At 40.9% G+C, this 13,363-nt stretch overlaps 1 pseudogene; it reads left to right on the forward strand.

The window, feature by feature from the left end:
- Positions 1 to 556: 556 nt before the first annotated feature.
- LOC126617095 (universal stress protein PHOS32-like) lies at positions 557 to 4,924 on the forward strand (annotated as a pseudogene).
- The last annotated feature ends 8,439 nt before the right edge of the window (positions 4,925 to 13,363 follow it).

Below are 13,363 nucleotides of genomic sequence, written 5' to 3' on the forward strand. Positions count from 1 at the left end.
AGAAAAATCAAATAGGCCATTTACACGGCACTTAATACTAATTTGAATTACATTATTTCTAGCTATTAAGTCTGCCTCTCACTTTAATGTAGATAATATCATTTGCTAAAAAAAAAAAAAAAAAACTTTAACGAAAAGCTTCAGGTACTGTTCACTTTAACAAAAAACCATATTTTTACACTAAAATGTTAATTCTAGTACTTTTCACTTTACCCTTTATTTTGTTTAAAACTCAAAGTTTTCAAATTTTTTTCATTAGTTTTCCTATAAAAAAAAAAGGTAAATTACACCTTACCACCTCAGGTTTGGGGTCGTTTTCAATTCCTTACAACATCTTTAAAACATTTCACTTTCATACCTCAAGTACTATTTTATTTCAATATAATACCTCCGTTATATTTTTCATCCATTGGTTCCTTAAGAGCTGACGTGACTGTCACATTTGTGCCATGTGGCTAAACACTTAATAAAAAATTTAAAATAATAAAAAAAAACCCAAATCCCATTCGTCTTCCCCAGAATCCCCACACGTGCCCACCCTTCCCCCATCCCCAATATGATATTCGACGACAGCAACACCGTCATCCTCCTCCACGTTAGCCCTACCTCCGTCATTTTTTACGTCGACTAGGACTCAGTCGACCTCTCTATCAACACCAACGACAATGTCGATTTCGTCGACAACTGCACCCTGCACAATTTCGTCAAGCAGAAGAAACTTGAGAACGACTTTGATGCCTTCACTGCCTCCAAGGTCACCGATCTCGCCAAACCATTGAAGGAGGTGCAGATTCCATACAAGATCCACTTCGTTAAGGAACATGACATGAAGGAGCGGTTCTGCTTGGAGGTTGAGAGGTTAGGGCTCAGTGTCGTGATCATGGGGAGCTAAGGGGTCGACGCCACCAAGTGTGGGACTGACTGTCATGCCCCGATCCTGACCTACGTCCAGGATCGACATGTGACGTCTTTTAGTAATTGGCGAAGATCCGGCCGTTGGATGTCTGGGTAACTCCTTCGGAGTTTTCTACAACTTAATTATGATTTCATAAAGCATGATTCTATACTTGATGTTATAGATTGTGATCGATGGTCCGTTTTTATTGAATATCACATACTTGTATTATTATCACTCACCCGAGCTCCGCAGCTTATCCGAGTTCCGTTTGGTCGGTGCACCATTCTCATGATGTAGGCACTGATTTTACATACGACATGTCTGGGTAGATTTTGAGAAACCACTTAATATTTTGGTTCCATTGAATAGTCTGGACCCAGATGTTGTTGGATTCCGTTGAGTGGTCCGGAATCCTTTCTCTCGCTCATTTCCATAAGTTAGACTAGAACCTTGGATTCGAGTGAACGGGAATTACCCACAATAGACCTTATGAATATAAATTAGAATTATCAAGTTATTACTTGGAATCCAGGCAGGGAATTATGTAGAATTCCTTTATTAAATTTTATGCATTGATGTGTGATCTGGTTGACTGATTAACATAATTAAATGTTAATATCGTGCCTCCTTGATTCAAGGAATGGGTTACTTGAGGTGATTATGGAATGATGTTGAATATGATTGTTATTAATACGATTAGAGCAGTGACCAATGTGACTAGAGGATACTATTGTGCTTTGTTGATTCTTTGATATATTACATGATATAAATTGTGATTTTATGTTCAAACATAATGATTTATATGATGGATGGAATAGAAACCTTGATTGTCATGTGGGATGTTATGTAGCTTGAATCGAATAATTCATGTTTGTCAAGTCCAAATGTTTGATTGAGGAATGTTATGCCTTTTAGCTTGAGCGGACTGTGATATATGTCGAGTTGTAGCGAATGACGAACTACAAATGGCTTGATCCCTATTAGGGTACATAGGCCGTCTAACGAGGAGATTAGATGTAACCATAAAATATACAAAAAATTACTATACGATTCGATTCTTGAGTTATGCTTCGTACATATCCTGAAGGCGGGATTTGTTGGGTTTATGGTTACTTAGTGACGTCACGTGTCGATCCTGGACGCAAGTCGGGATCGGGGTGTGACACTGACGGTATGCTTGGGAGTGTCAGCGATTATTTTGTTCATCACTGCGTTTGTCCCGTTGTTGTTGTCCGATTTTTGGAAGATGACAGTAGCAGCATTGCTTGGGGGGTGGGGGGTGGGGGGTTGCGGGGGAGGTGGGGTGGGGTGGGGTGGGATGGGGTGGGTTTTTGGATGGAAGGGGAGATGAAGAGAGTGGAGGAGAGCGAGGTAGGTCAGGGGGAATGGTTTTCTCAATTTCTAGGTTTCAGTTTTTTATTTTTATTTTTTAATATGGTAAATTATTATAATATTTTAAATGTATAAAAATTTACTTTTTGCCACGGGGCACAAATTTGGCAGTCACGTCAGCACTTAACGAACCAATAGATGGAAAATGTAATTGATGTATTATATAGAAATAAAATAGTACGTAAGGTATGAAAGTGAATTTTTTTGAAGATGTTGTATGAGGTTGCAATAGACCTCAAACTTGAGGTGGTAAAGTGTAATTTACCAAAAAAAAAAAAACCATTTACACTTATATATTTTGGATGAATAAGCATGTTAGAGGATAGAGTGCTTTTTATATTATATGGACTTTGGTTAAGAAAAAATTCACACTAATTTATAGATTAGGACAATCTCTAATTAGCAAATCAAACAATCTTCTACGGCAATTCTTGAAACCATATCAGTTAGTTCATCTTCCACTTAGAGCAACTCTAGCGCTCTTTTGCTTTATGGACCAACTCCATTTGCAATCCAATCCCATGCCAAAGTGGTGTCAGCCCATTCGGGCAATTGGGTTGAGAGGGAGCTCGTGGGAGAGCTCAGGCACAAGTCCCAAGCCCGAGCGCTTAAGGGGGGATTGATGTAAGGCTGACGTTAGCATGACATCATCCACGTTATAAAAAAATTTGTCTCAGGTGCGTGCAAACCACGCGTGCGTGGGGGGGGTGCCACCGACACAATTTCAGGCAATAGGGCTCGCGTGGCAGCCCTCTCAGTAGCCGTTGAATCTGAATCATTTGATTTCCAGAATAAATGATTTATTCTGTTGTGTGATAAATGACATGTTGCATAAATCAACAATATATTAGGTATTGACTAAATGTGTGTGTATATATATATAATTATGAATAAATGATTTATTCAGTTGTTTGATAAATCACATGTTGTATAAATCAATAACGTGGTAGTAATCATGTGATATCAGAAATAATATTATTTAATCATAAGTCATCATGACATAAAAAAAAATTATTATTTTATAATTAGTCATCATGACAAAAATAATAAGATATTAAATAAACAATGATAATTTTAAACAAATCAGCCCAAAGATAAAGTGCTTATCTTTTTCCATGTGGGTGGTCGACAGTTGCAGATGATTGATGCGCACTGCGCCTAATGAGTAGTGAAGAGTTTTCCTTTTTCTTTTCTCTTTCCATTGCGCCTCTCTCTCTGTCTCTGTCTCTGCGCTGCTGTCATACATGGTGCACCAATTAAGCAACTTGCCAGAGATCTGGCTTCCACTTGGTGACGATGTTCCTTTGCACTTTGGAAAGCAACCAGCTCATCCACTTCTCGTTTGTAAAAGCAAGACCATACCATTTGTAAAAGCATATTTTCCTTTTCCTTAGCCTCTTCGGGGTCTCATTTTCGAGCTGCTGCGACGAGGACTTCATTGTTGTCACAGTGCTTGGGGAGCTTATAGTTTCCATACATCCTCAGGCCCGCCAATATCTTCGCCGTTATGGTCCTCCACCTCCTCTCTCTCCTCTTGTTATTCTCTTTCTCCTTCGACGTCGGCAATGCGTCCCCGACGTCATCTCTGATCAAGCCCCCCCTCGCTAGCTAGTTCTGAAACGGCGTCGTCAGCCGTTAAGATTCAGCTGAGAACTGAGGAGTAGTGTAAGAATCGAATCTTCGGAAGCTGGGGGGATAAGCTCTGACGAGACGACGGAGTTTGACGGAAAAATTTAGAGTGGGATTTGAGTCAACCGGGAACTTGAACTTGTGGAGGATCGGTGAATTGGATCGGATCTGTAGGGCGACCTTAATCGAGTCGGGTTAAGGGGCTGAGGGGAGAGCGCTGTCGAAATCGGACGAGAAAATACGAAGTGAAAGCTCGATCTTAACAGCGTATTATCACCAAGCGCAGTAGAATTTTGCAAATTAAAAGTTCTAGCGAGTGATCTGGTGGACGAGGAGAGATGGTGCGCGAGAGATCATTGGGTGTCAAAGCCGCGAGAGCGCCATTTTTGTTTTCGTTTTACAGAGAGGCCTTTGTTCTACCTTTTTCCTTTAAATTTTGCTCTTTAGAAACGCTAAAACTATCTGGGGCTCGGCGGCGGCGGCAGTCGCGTATTGAGCAATGCAGTTGAGGAGATAGCCGCAGGGAGAAGCGGAGATGATGTTCGTCTGTTTGCCCAAAAAAAAGAAGACAGAATATGGACTTTCTCACTACCCAACTCCATTGCACTTTCTGTCTTTCTCGTTCTTTCTTTTTTTTTGTTTTTTTTTGTTTTGGTTTCCGTGTACGACTGTCTGAGAGGGAAGGTGGCTCCGTGGGTTTTCTGGGAAAGCTTTGGGTTCTTAGGTTTTTGCAGATTCATGGCGGAGGTGAAAAAATGAAAGAGAACCGACATAGCTTTTCGTGTCGATTCCCACAGACGGTGCTAAATGTTTATGCACAAAACCGGAGGGGTCTTGGAACAACGTAAATCCGATCGTGAATCTGCAAGAAAGTAAAGAACACAAAATGTATCGTGGTTCACCCTAATGTTTGGGCTACGTCCACACTGATGTTGATATTGTTTCACTTTGAATGGTGAATATACAAGAAGGCTAGAGGTAGTGTGCTCTCTAGCCTATTTTCTGTGTGCTATCTTCCCATGGCCTGAAACTTGACCTCCTTAATGAGGAGAGTGAGGAGTCATTTTTATAGAATAAGGGCTCCTCACTTATTACATATTTGCCCATTCATTTATTACATAATTACATTTGAGTCGCCCGAGTATTTATACAAGGTATAAATACGGAGGCCTTAAGTATGGTACAAACAGACTACACCAAAAAATCAAGCTTTTAAGTTGCATTATACTTAGAACATCCTCAAGGATTGTCCGAGGTGAGGAACTGATGCAGACCAACAATGGGGAATATTATTTCATAGTGAAGCCTCGCCCCCAAATGATGTCAATGAAGGTGCAAATGAAGGTGTCAATGAAGGTGTTAAAGAAATGACCCCAACTTCTTCTTTTGCAAGGCTCCCGGGAAGAGATAAGCAAAATGAAACAAAGAGAAAGGGGAAGTCCCAAGATCTGATGAGTGGACCCATTGCTACCGGAATTGCAATATTGAGCGAAAATCATAGCGTTCGCCAAGAAGAAGCGGTTCGAATGCGCTTACAAATGAAGGAAGAGGAGGATAGGGAGCAAGAGAGGTTCGAAATAAATTTGATGATGGATGACCTCAACAAATACACTCCAGAGATGAAGAAGTACTTATGTGGTAAGAAAGGGAAATTTTGCAAAAAGATGCCAAAATGAGTATATTTCAAGAAGATAATTCATCTCAAGGCTATACCCCAAGTCTATCAAGTCCATCACCAAATCAAGATGGTGGATATTATTATTAAGTTTGTTTGTACCATACTTGACCAATCTCAAACTACTAAGCACCGGTCAACGTTATACCGTCAAGGACCCAGAAGAGTTTCCCTTCAACTAGGAGGCCAATCATAGCGCGACACGTGTTGACATCAGAAGCCAATCATAGCGCCACATGTGTCAACATCAGAAGCCAATCATAACATGACACATGTCAATGTCAGAATGAAACTAGAAACTCTCTTCTATAAATAGAGATCATTCTCTCACAATATTTCCTAATATCATTTATACTAAATCATTCACTAGTACTCATTAAAGGAAAGCTTGAACCTATGTACTTGTGTAAACCCTTCACATTAATGAGAACTCCTTTACTCCGTGGACGTAGCCAATCTCGGTGAACCACGTACATCTTGTGTTTGCTTCCATGTCCCTATCCATTTACTTACTTATCCACACTAGTGACCGGAGCAATCTAGCGAAGGTCACAAACTTAACACTTTATGTTGTACCAAAGTCCTCACTGATTTTATGCATCAACATTTGGCGCCGTCTGTGGGAACGACATTTATTCCCACTCTCTTCAGCTTTGCCAAGTTGGTTTCCACCATTCGTACACTCTCTTTTAACCAGGCATCCCTCTCCAACATGGGGAGCGAAAGAAGCCACAGCACGCAGAATGACACCCATCTTGCACGTAGTGCGGGGCAACGAAAGAATGAAGGAAAGAGGGTTGCTTTTCAAGCTAAAGTCGATGAACTAAAAGCTCACAACAACAAGATAGCAATGAAGAATGAGGTCCTCCAGGAGCAATATGAGAAACTCTTTGAGACGTTTCACGAAACTAGGCGTACTCAAACACGCGAGCTCGTTACCCCTGTGGATATCAACCATCATCTGGGTGCCCCCAACACGGAGGGTCACCTTCCTTCGACATGGATATCCCTGATGAGGAGCGAGCCAATCATCAGAACATTGATCAACATGAGACTTCTCTCAACCCAGCTACTTCGACTCGAAGTAGGAGAAGTGGAGGAAGACACCTCCTTACAGAAGGAGTGGAAGGATCGAAAGCCGTCTTTCACGACTGTCGAGATTTCTTAAAGCAACGTTGAAACAATCCCATCCATGTAAGCTCGAAGATCAATGACCCAAGGGTCTCTGAAAGACTCGGTCCCCTCCCATGTCCCAAGCCGGCTACCAATTTGGGGAAGGGGCAACAAGTCCTAGAGAAATACAAAGGTATAGGGGACTCTGAGATATTTCGACATACTCGTCCTAGAAGTCAATACGATGAGTCTAAGAAAGAACCACACGCCATTGCTCAAACTTTCCTACTTCCAAGAGGCGATGGAGACTTACGAAAGAAAATTCCAGTGGTACATGACTCCACACAAGACCCCATTGTCCTACAGCTCCTTAAGGAAGTAAACAAGTTAAAGGCCGAACGTTAGGCCAAGTTACCTGATTGGAACCAACCCAGGCATAGCCCTCTTACAAGAAGGATCCTCGACACCCCCTTTAAGCGAAGAAAAAACAAAAGCGTGGTTTACAACTCTATACTGGAAGGGAGGACCCAATTGAACACCTTAACCTCTTTGAGTCCACCATGGCATATCGGATGCACACTAACAAATAACGATGTCTTCTCTTCCCCTCCACCTTCTCTGGCGGAGGTATTGCCGTCTTTCACCTAAGATAGTAGACTCATTTGAGGAACTGAGGAAACTGTTTGTCTCTTAACACATCTTCTAGACTGATCGCTTGCATTCTGCAAATGACTTGTACACTATTCGCCAAAAGCATGACGAGTCACTACGAGAGTATGCCGGTCACTTCAGCCATGAGTATTCTCGCTGCGCTGAGGCATATAACAAGACCACCCTTAAGGCCTTCACGGCAGGTCTACGTGATTGTTTCTTCAAGTACAGGCTTACAACCACGCCTCCGTCGAAGCAAGGACATACCAAGGGAACCCCCATATAATTAACCCCTATCAACAAGTGGGAAGTGGAAGTCAAGTTCTACCAAGTGATGAGATATTGGCTATTTAGACACCCATTGCATCATCTCCTGCCTCATTTAGCTACTCGCTAAGTCACCAAACGTATCTGTCTCTTGGTAAGAGGAAGGATTTTTACTCTTAGCAAGCCTATTACAACAAGAGGGATAAAAGTTCGTATCAAGACAACCAAGGGTGAACGTACCGTCGACTATTATGACTATGGGGCCAAGCCTCACTCTTTCAAAGTGGAGGACTAGGTATTGAAGGAAATGCTATTATAAGAAGGCATACACATTACAAATGTTTTGACTTTCAACCGCTTAAGATCTTTTATTACACAAGCCATTCGGCAAATATTTAAAGAATAGGGAATTCAGATAACTTCTTATGAGTCTTTTGCATTCCTACCACTGGAACACTTGGTCTACGCTGACCTACCCTTATACTCCAACTCAAAGCTGCAACATGCGTACTTTGACACAAAGTATGTGATACTAAGTGTTATAACCAACATGGTTCACATATCAAAAGCATGGATCCCTTCATGCATGGCAAAACATTCATAAGCATCACTCATATCAATCAACATAAATATTATACATTCCAACACATTCATACATAAACATCATACATGTTAACACATACATACATAAACATCATACATTCCAACATATCCATACATAAGCCAACTGTGCTTCGAAATGGTTCAACATACTTTGTGTCTTCGACACTTGCTACAATGTGCCTCGACACCTTGCCTTTATTCTCACCAACCAGGTGATGAAATGTACAACCCATACTCTAATATCATTTGGCATCTTGCCACTCATGCCACTAACCAGGTGAAGAAGGAACTCATTTTCATGTCACCAACCAGGTGATGAAATGTACAACCTGAACTCTCCTTCATGCCACCAACCAAGTGATGAAATGTACAACCCATACTCTAATATCATTTGGCAACTTACCACTCATGCCACCAACTAGGTGAAAAAGGAACTCATCTTCGTGCCACCAACTAGGTGAATAAATGTACAACCCGTACTCTCCTTCATGCCACCAACCAAGTGATGAAATGTACAACTCGTACTCTAATATCATTTGGCAACTTGCCACTCATGCCACCAACCAGGTGAATAAGGAACTCATCTTCATGCCACAAACCAGGTGAAGAAGGAACTCATCTTCATGCCACCAACTAGGTGATGAAATGTACAACCCGTACTCTAATATCATTTAGCAACTGGCCATTCATACCACCAACCAGGTGAAGAAGGAACTCATCCTCGTGCCACCAACCATGTGATGAAATGTGATGAAAGGTGATGAAGGAACTCACCATCGTACCACCAACTAAGTGATGAAAGCAACTCACCATTAATTCCACCTACCAGAAGACGAGTGGTACAACTTATACATGTGAACTCCTAGCATTCACAAATACTCAAAAGCCCTCAAGCTTGACAACTCAACTAGGGGAGCACTTATGCCCAACAAGAGTTATAGTCACTAACAAAGTCTTATTGCAAGCCAACAACAACTTCAGTGCATGGCATACGAAGATCAAGCTATTCAGCCCCTTGTATCTGCTTCAGACATTTTCCCTTTGTAACAATACAAACACTACAACTCGTACAAAGCTTCACACTCTTGATCAAGATAGTGTAAAGCAAAACCAATTTATGGTGCCAATAAGAGCTTCATCAATGGAGTGCAACCACAATTCTCAAAAGCTTCACACTCTTAATCAAGACAGTGTGAAGCAAAACCAATTTATGGTGCCAACAAAAGCCTCATCAAAGGAGTTCAACCATAATTCTCAAAAGCTTCACACACTCTTAATCAAGACAATGTGAAGCAAAACCAATTTATGGTGCCAACAAAAGCTTCATCAATGAAGGGCAATTACAACTCGTAGAAAGTTTCACACATTCTTGATCAAGACTGTTCGAAGCAAATTCAATTTATATGGTTCATCCAAACCTTTGACTATTATAAGGTGTGGCTTGCATCACAATCTCTTATTCAACAGTGTGGTAACAAAATTTGTATATGTTTTCTCTCCCACATTTTCAAATTTCTAATTTTCCCAAAAAAAAAAAGGAAATTGAGAAATTCAACAAAGCTTTACCACGAAAACTTCATTAATGGAGGACAACTACAAATTCTCAAAAGCTTCACACTATCTTGATCAAGATAGTATGAAGCAAAATCAATTCATGGTACCCAACAAAGCTTCACCAACAAAAGCTTCATCAATGGAGGACAACTACAAATTCTCAAAAGCTTCACACTATCTTGATCAAGATAGTGTGAAGCAAAATCAATTCATGGAACCCAACAAAAGCTTCAACTCCAAAGCTTCACCTACAAAGCTTCAACTCCAAAGCTTCACCTACAAAAGCTTCACCCACAATAGCTTCACCTACAAAAGTTTCACCCATAAAAGCTTCACCTACAAAAGCTTCACCCACAATAGCTTCACCTACAAAAGTTTCACCCATAAAAGCTTCACCAACAAAAGCTTCAACTCCAAAGCTTCACCTACAAAGCTTCAACTCCAAAGCTTCACCTACAAAAGCTTCACCCACAATAGCTTCACCTACAAAAGTTTCATCCATAAAAGCTTCACCCACAATAGCTTCACCTACAAAAACTTCACCCATAAAAGCTTCACCAACAAAAGCTTCACCCACAAAAGCTTCACCCACAAAAGCTTTACCCACCACAAAAGCTTCACCACCACAAAAGTTTCACCCATAAAAGCTTCATCAACAAATGTTTCACCCACAAAAGCTTCCCCCACCACTAAACCTTCACCCACAAAAGCTTCTCCCACCACAAAAGCTTCACCCATAAAAGCTTCACCAACAAAAGTTTCACCCACCACAAAAGTTCACCCACAAAAGCTTCACCTACAAAAGCTTCAACACAAAAGTTTCACCTACAAAAGCTTCAACACAAAAGCTTCACCTACAAAAGCTTCACACTATCTTGATCAAGATAGTGTGAAGCAAAATCAATTCATGGTACCCAACAAAGCTTCAACCTCAAAACTTCAACCTACAAAGCTTCACCTATAAAGCTTAATATATATATATATTTTTTTTTTTTCGGAAATTCAAAAATTCAAAAATTCAAAAATTCAAAAATTCGAAAATTCGAAAATTGAAAAGAAAAAAATTGCCTAGGCCTCATCTTCTTTGGGCCAAACAACTTTCATAACAAATATATATATAAAAGAGGAATTTTAGGCTACCACTTAGGAAAATGGTGAAGTTTTGTTACTTTGGCTACTAGCAAGACAACTCATTCGTCAACTCATTTGACCGGAGACTTGGGGGACTCCTACAATATGCTACTGCACCTTGATACTCGGAAGTCTCACGACCAGTTAATGACTTGGATTTTTTCAAGTCTCCAACCGAGAAGTTTTTCTCACTCGAAAATTAAGAGAGCACTACCTCAACCTACAGGCTTCACTCACAAAGCTTCAACATACAAGATTCAACAAAAGGAAAAATTCAAAAAACTTAGTGAAGAAGGCCTTGGTGTATTTAACACTATACGTTGAAATGAAGCAAAGCTTGTTTATTGATATCTCTGATAAGTTACAAATATGTACATATACATGAATCAAAATAAACAAACAAGAGGGAGCCTTCACAAATGTTGCACAGGAGAAGTCTTAGCAGTCGGCAGAGCCCCAGAAAGAGGAGGCACCAAAGGGTGATTATTCAGAGCCTCAGTACTAGGCAAAACCCCAAAAGGATGAGGCATCGAAGGTTTATCATTTTGAGCTTTATTACGCGGTACAGCCCTAGAAGACGAAGGCAATAAATGCCTTTGGAACAAACCCACAAACCTTTGATGATCAAGTAAATTCTGACCATCAGATTCCTGCAGCTGGTCGAGCTTCCTCTTCATGTTTGTATCATAGTCATGTGCGAGCTTGTGCAACTGTTTATTCTCATGCTTGAGCCCTCTGATCTCCTATTTGAGACTTATCACTTCAGCCGCCAATGATTCAACATGGCGGGTTCGAGCAAATAGGCGTTGGGCCATATTTGACACAGAATCTGCACACTGAACACTGAGAGCCAGAGAATCCTTAACAGCCAACTCATCAGACCGTTTGGAAAGTAGTATGTTATCTTTGGGAGTGATAAGGTTCTTGGCCACCACCGCAGCGGTCATATCATTCTTCATCACAGAGTCTCCAACGGTAAGAGGACCAGTAGGGGATAAGAAGGATGGGCGTCATATATTGTCTTGAGAAGGTATGGCTGCCTCTTCACCAAAGTTCAAGTCAAAACAACGGTCGAATAAGCCAGACATTCTCATACATGATGAAGGATAAATGAGGTGCAATAAATCTCTGAAGTAAGGGGAAAATTCCTACAAGTAATAACTCTCTGAATGTACTTCTTGCACATAATTGGTGCCCTTATAAAAGAAAGGGCAACAGGGCAGTTGGTTCAAAAATCGAAGAGGCACCACTCTTCAGATTCCAAAGAGGCACCACTTTCCACACGTAACATTAGCTTATCGGGTACCATAGATAACTTTGCCAAAGATCTCTGACAAAGTTTAGACATATAAATTTTGAAGGTCCAGTTACCCTACTATTACCCACAAGGGTAAAGGAACATCACCACTGCTTGTTAACTAGAAAGTCCCAATGTGTATTAACCTCCGTGCTCCGTGGCAAGGCACACTGGCAAAAATGCCCAACCTTTACTCACATTCGAGAAAACACTCCCAACAAGATTGCTTGCTCAAAAATTGAAGAGGCACCGCCCTCCGAATCTCAAGAGCCAGACTCCCAACAGGATTACTTTCTTAAAAATCGAAGAGACACTACTCTCCGAATCTCAAGAGTCAGACTCCCAACAGGATTGTTTTCTCAAAAATCAAAGAGGCACCACTCTCTGAATCTCTAGAGCCAGACTCTCAACAGGATTACGTGCTCAAAAATCGAAGAGGCACCGCCCTCCGAATCTCGAAAGCTAGACTCCCAATAGGATTACTTTCTTAAAAATCGAAGAGACACTGCTCTCCGAATCTTAAGAGTCAGACTCTCAACAGGATTGCTTTCTCAAAAATTGAAGAGGCACCGTTCTCTGAATCTCAAAAGTCATATCCCCGACAAGATTGCTTGTTCGAAAACCCAAGAGGCATCGCTCTTCGAACTTCAAGAGCCAGATTTCCTTGGATAAAGCTTGTCTATAATCTTCACACGCAACATCAACTTTCCAGATACCACATACCACTTTTTCAAAGTGCTCTGACAAAGTTAAAACATGTGAAGCTTGCAGCTCCCACTACATTGCTATGACCAAGAAGGGTAAATGAATAGCACTATTACTTGTTGTTAGGAAGACTTTTATATATGTCGACCTCCATCCTCCACAGCCAGGCAAACCTGCAAATAAAAAAATGCTCAGCTTTTCTTCACATCCGAGAGGGCACTCTCAGCAGAGTCTCTCAAAATCTCAGCTTCTTTTCCTCCCGATAATACCTCTGCAAACAAGCCACACCAGAGCAAGAGTATCTCATATCATCAGGGTTAAAAGCAAGAGTATCCCATATCATGTTTTTTCCCTGTATTTTCCTTTAGCCTTGTTCTTACCTGTAAGATAAGGAGAAAGAGAGCAATCAGTTAGCACTTGGAATCAAGTTTCCAGTCAGGAACTAATT

This window comes from Malus sylvestris, chromosome 3 (assembly GCF_916048215.2).
Source record: "Malus sylvestris chromosome 3, drMalSylv7.2, whole genome shotgun sequence".
NCBI classification, from domain to species: domain Eukaryota; kingdom Viridiplantae; phylum Streptophyta; class Magnoliopsida; order Rosales; family Rosaceae; genus Malus; species Malus sylvestris.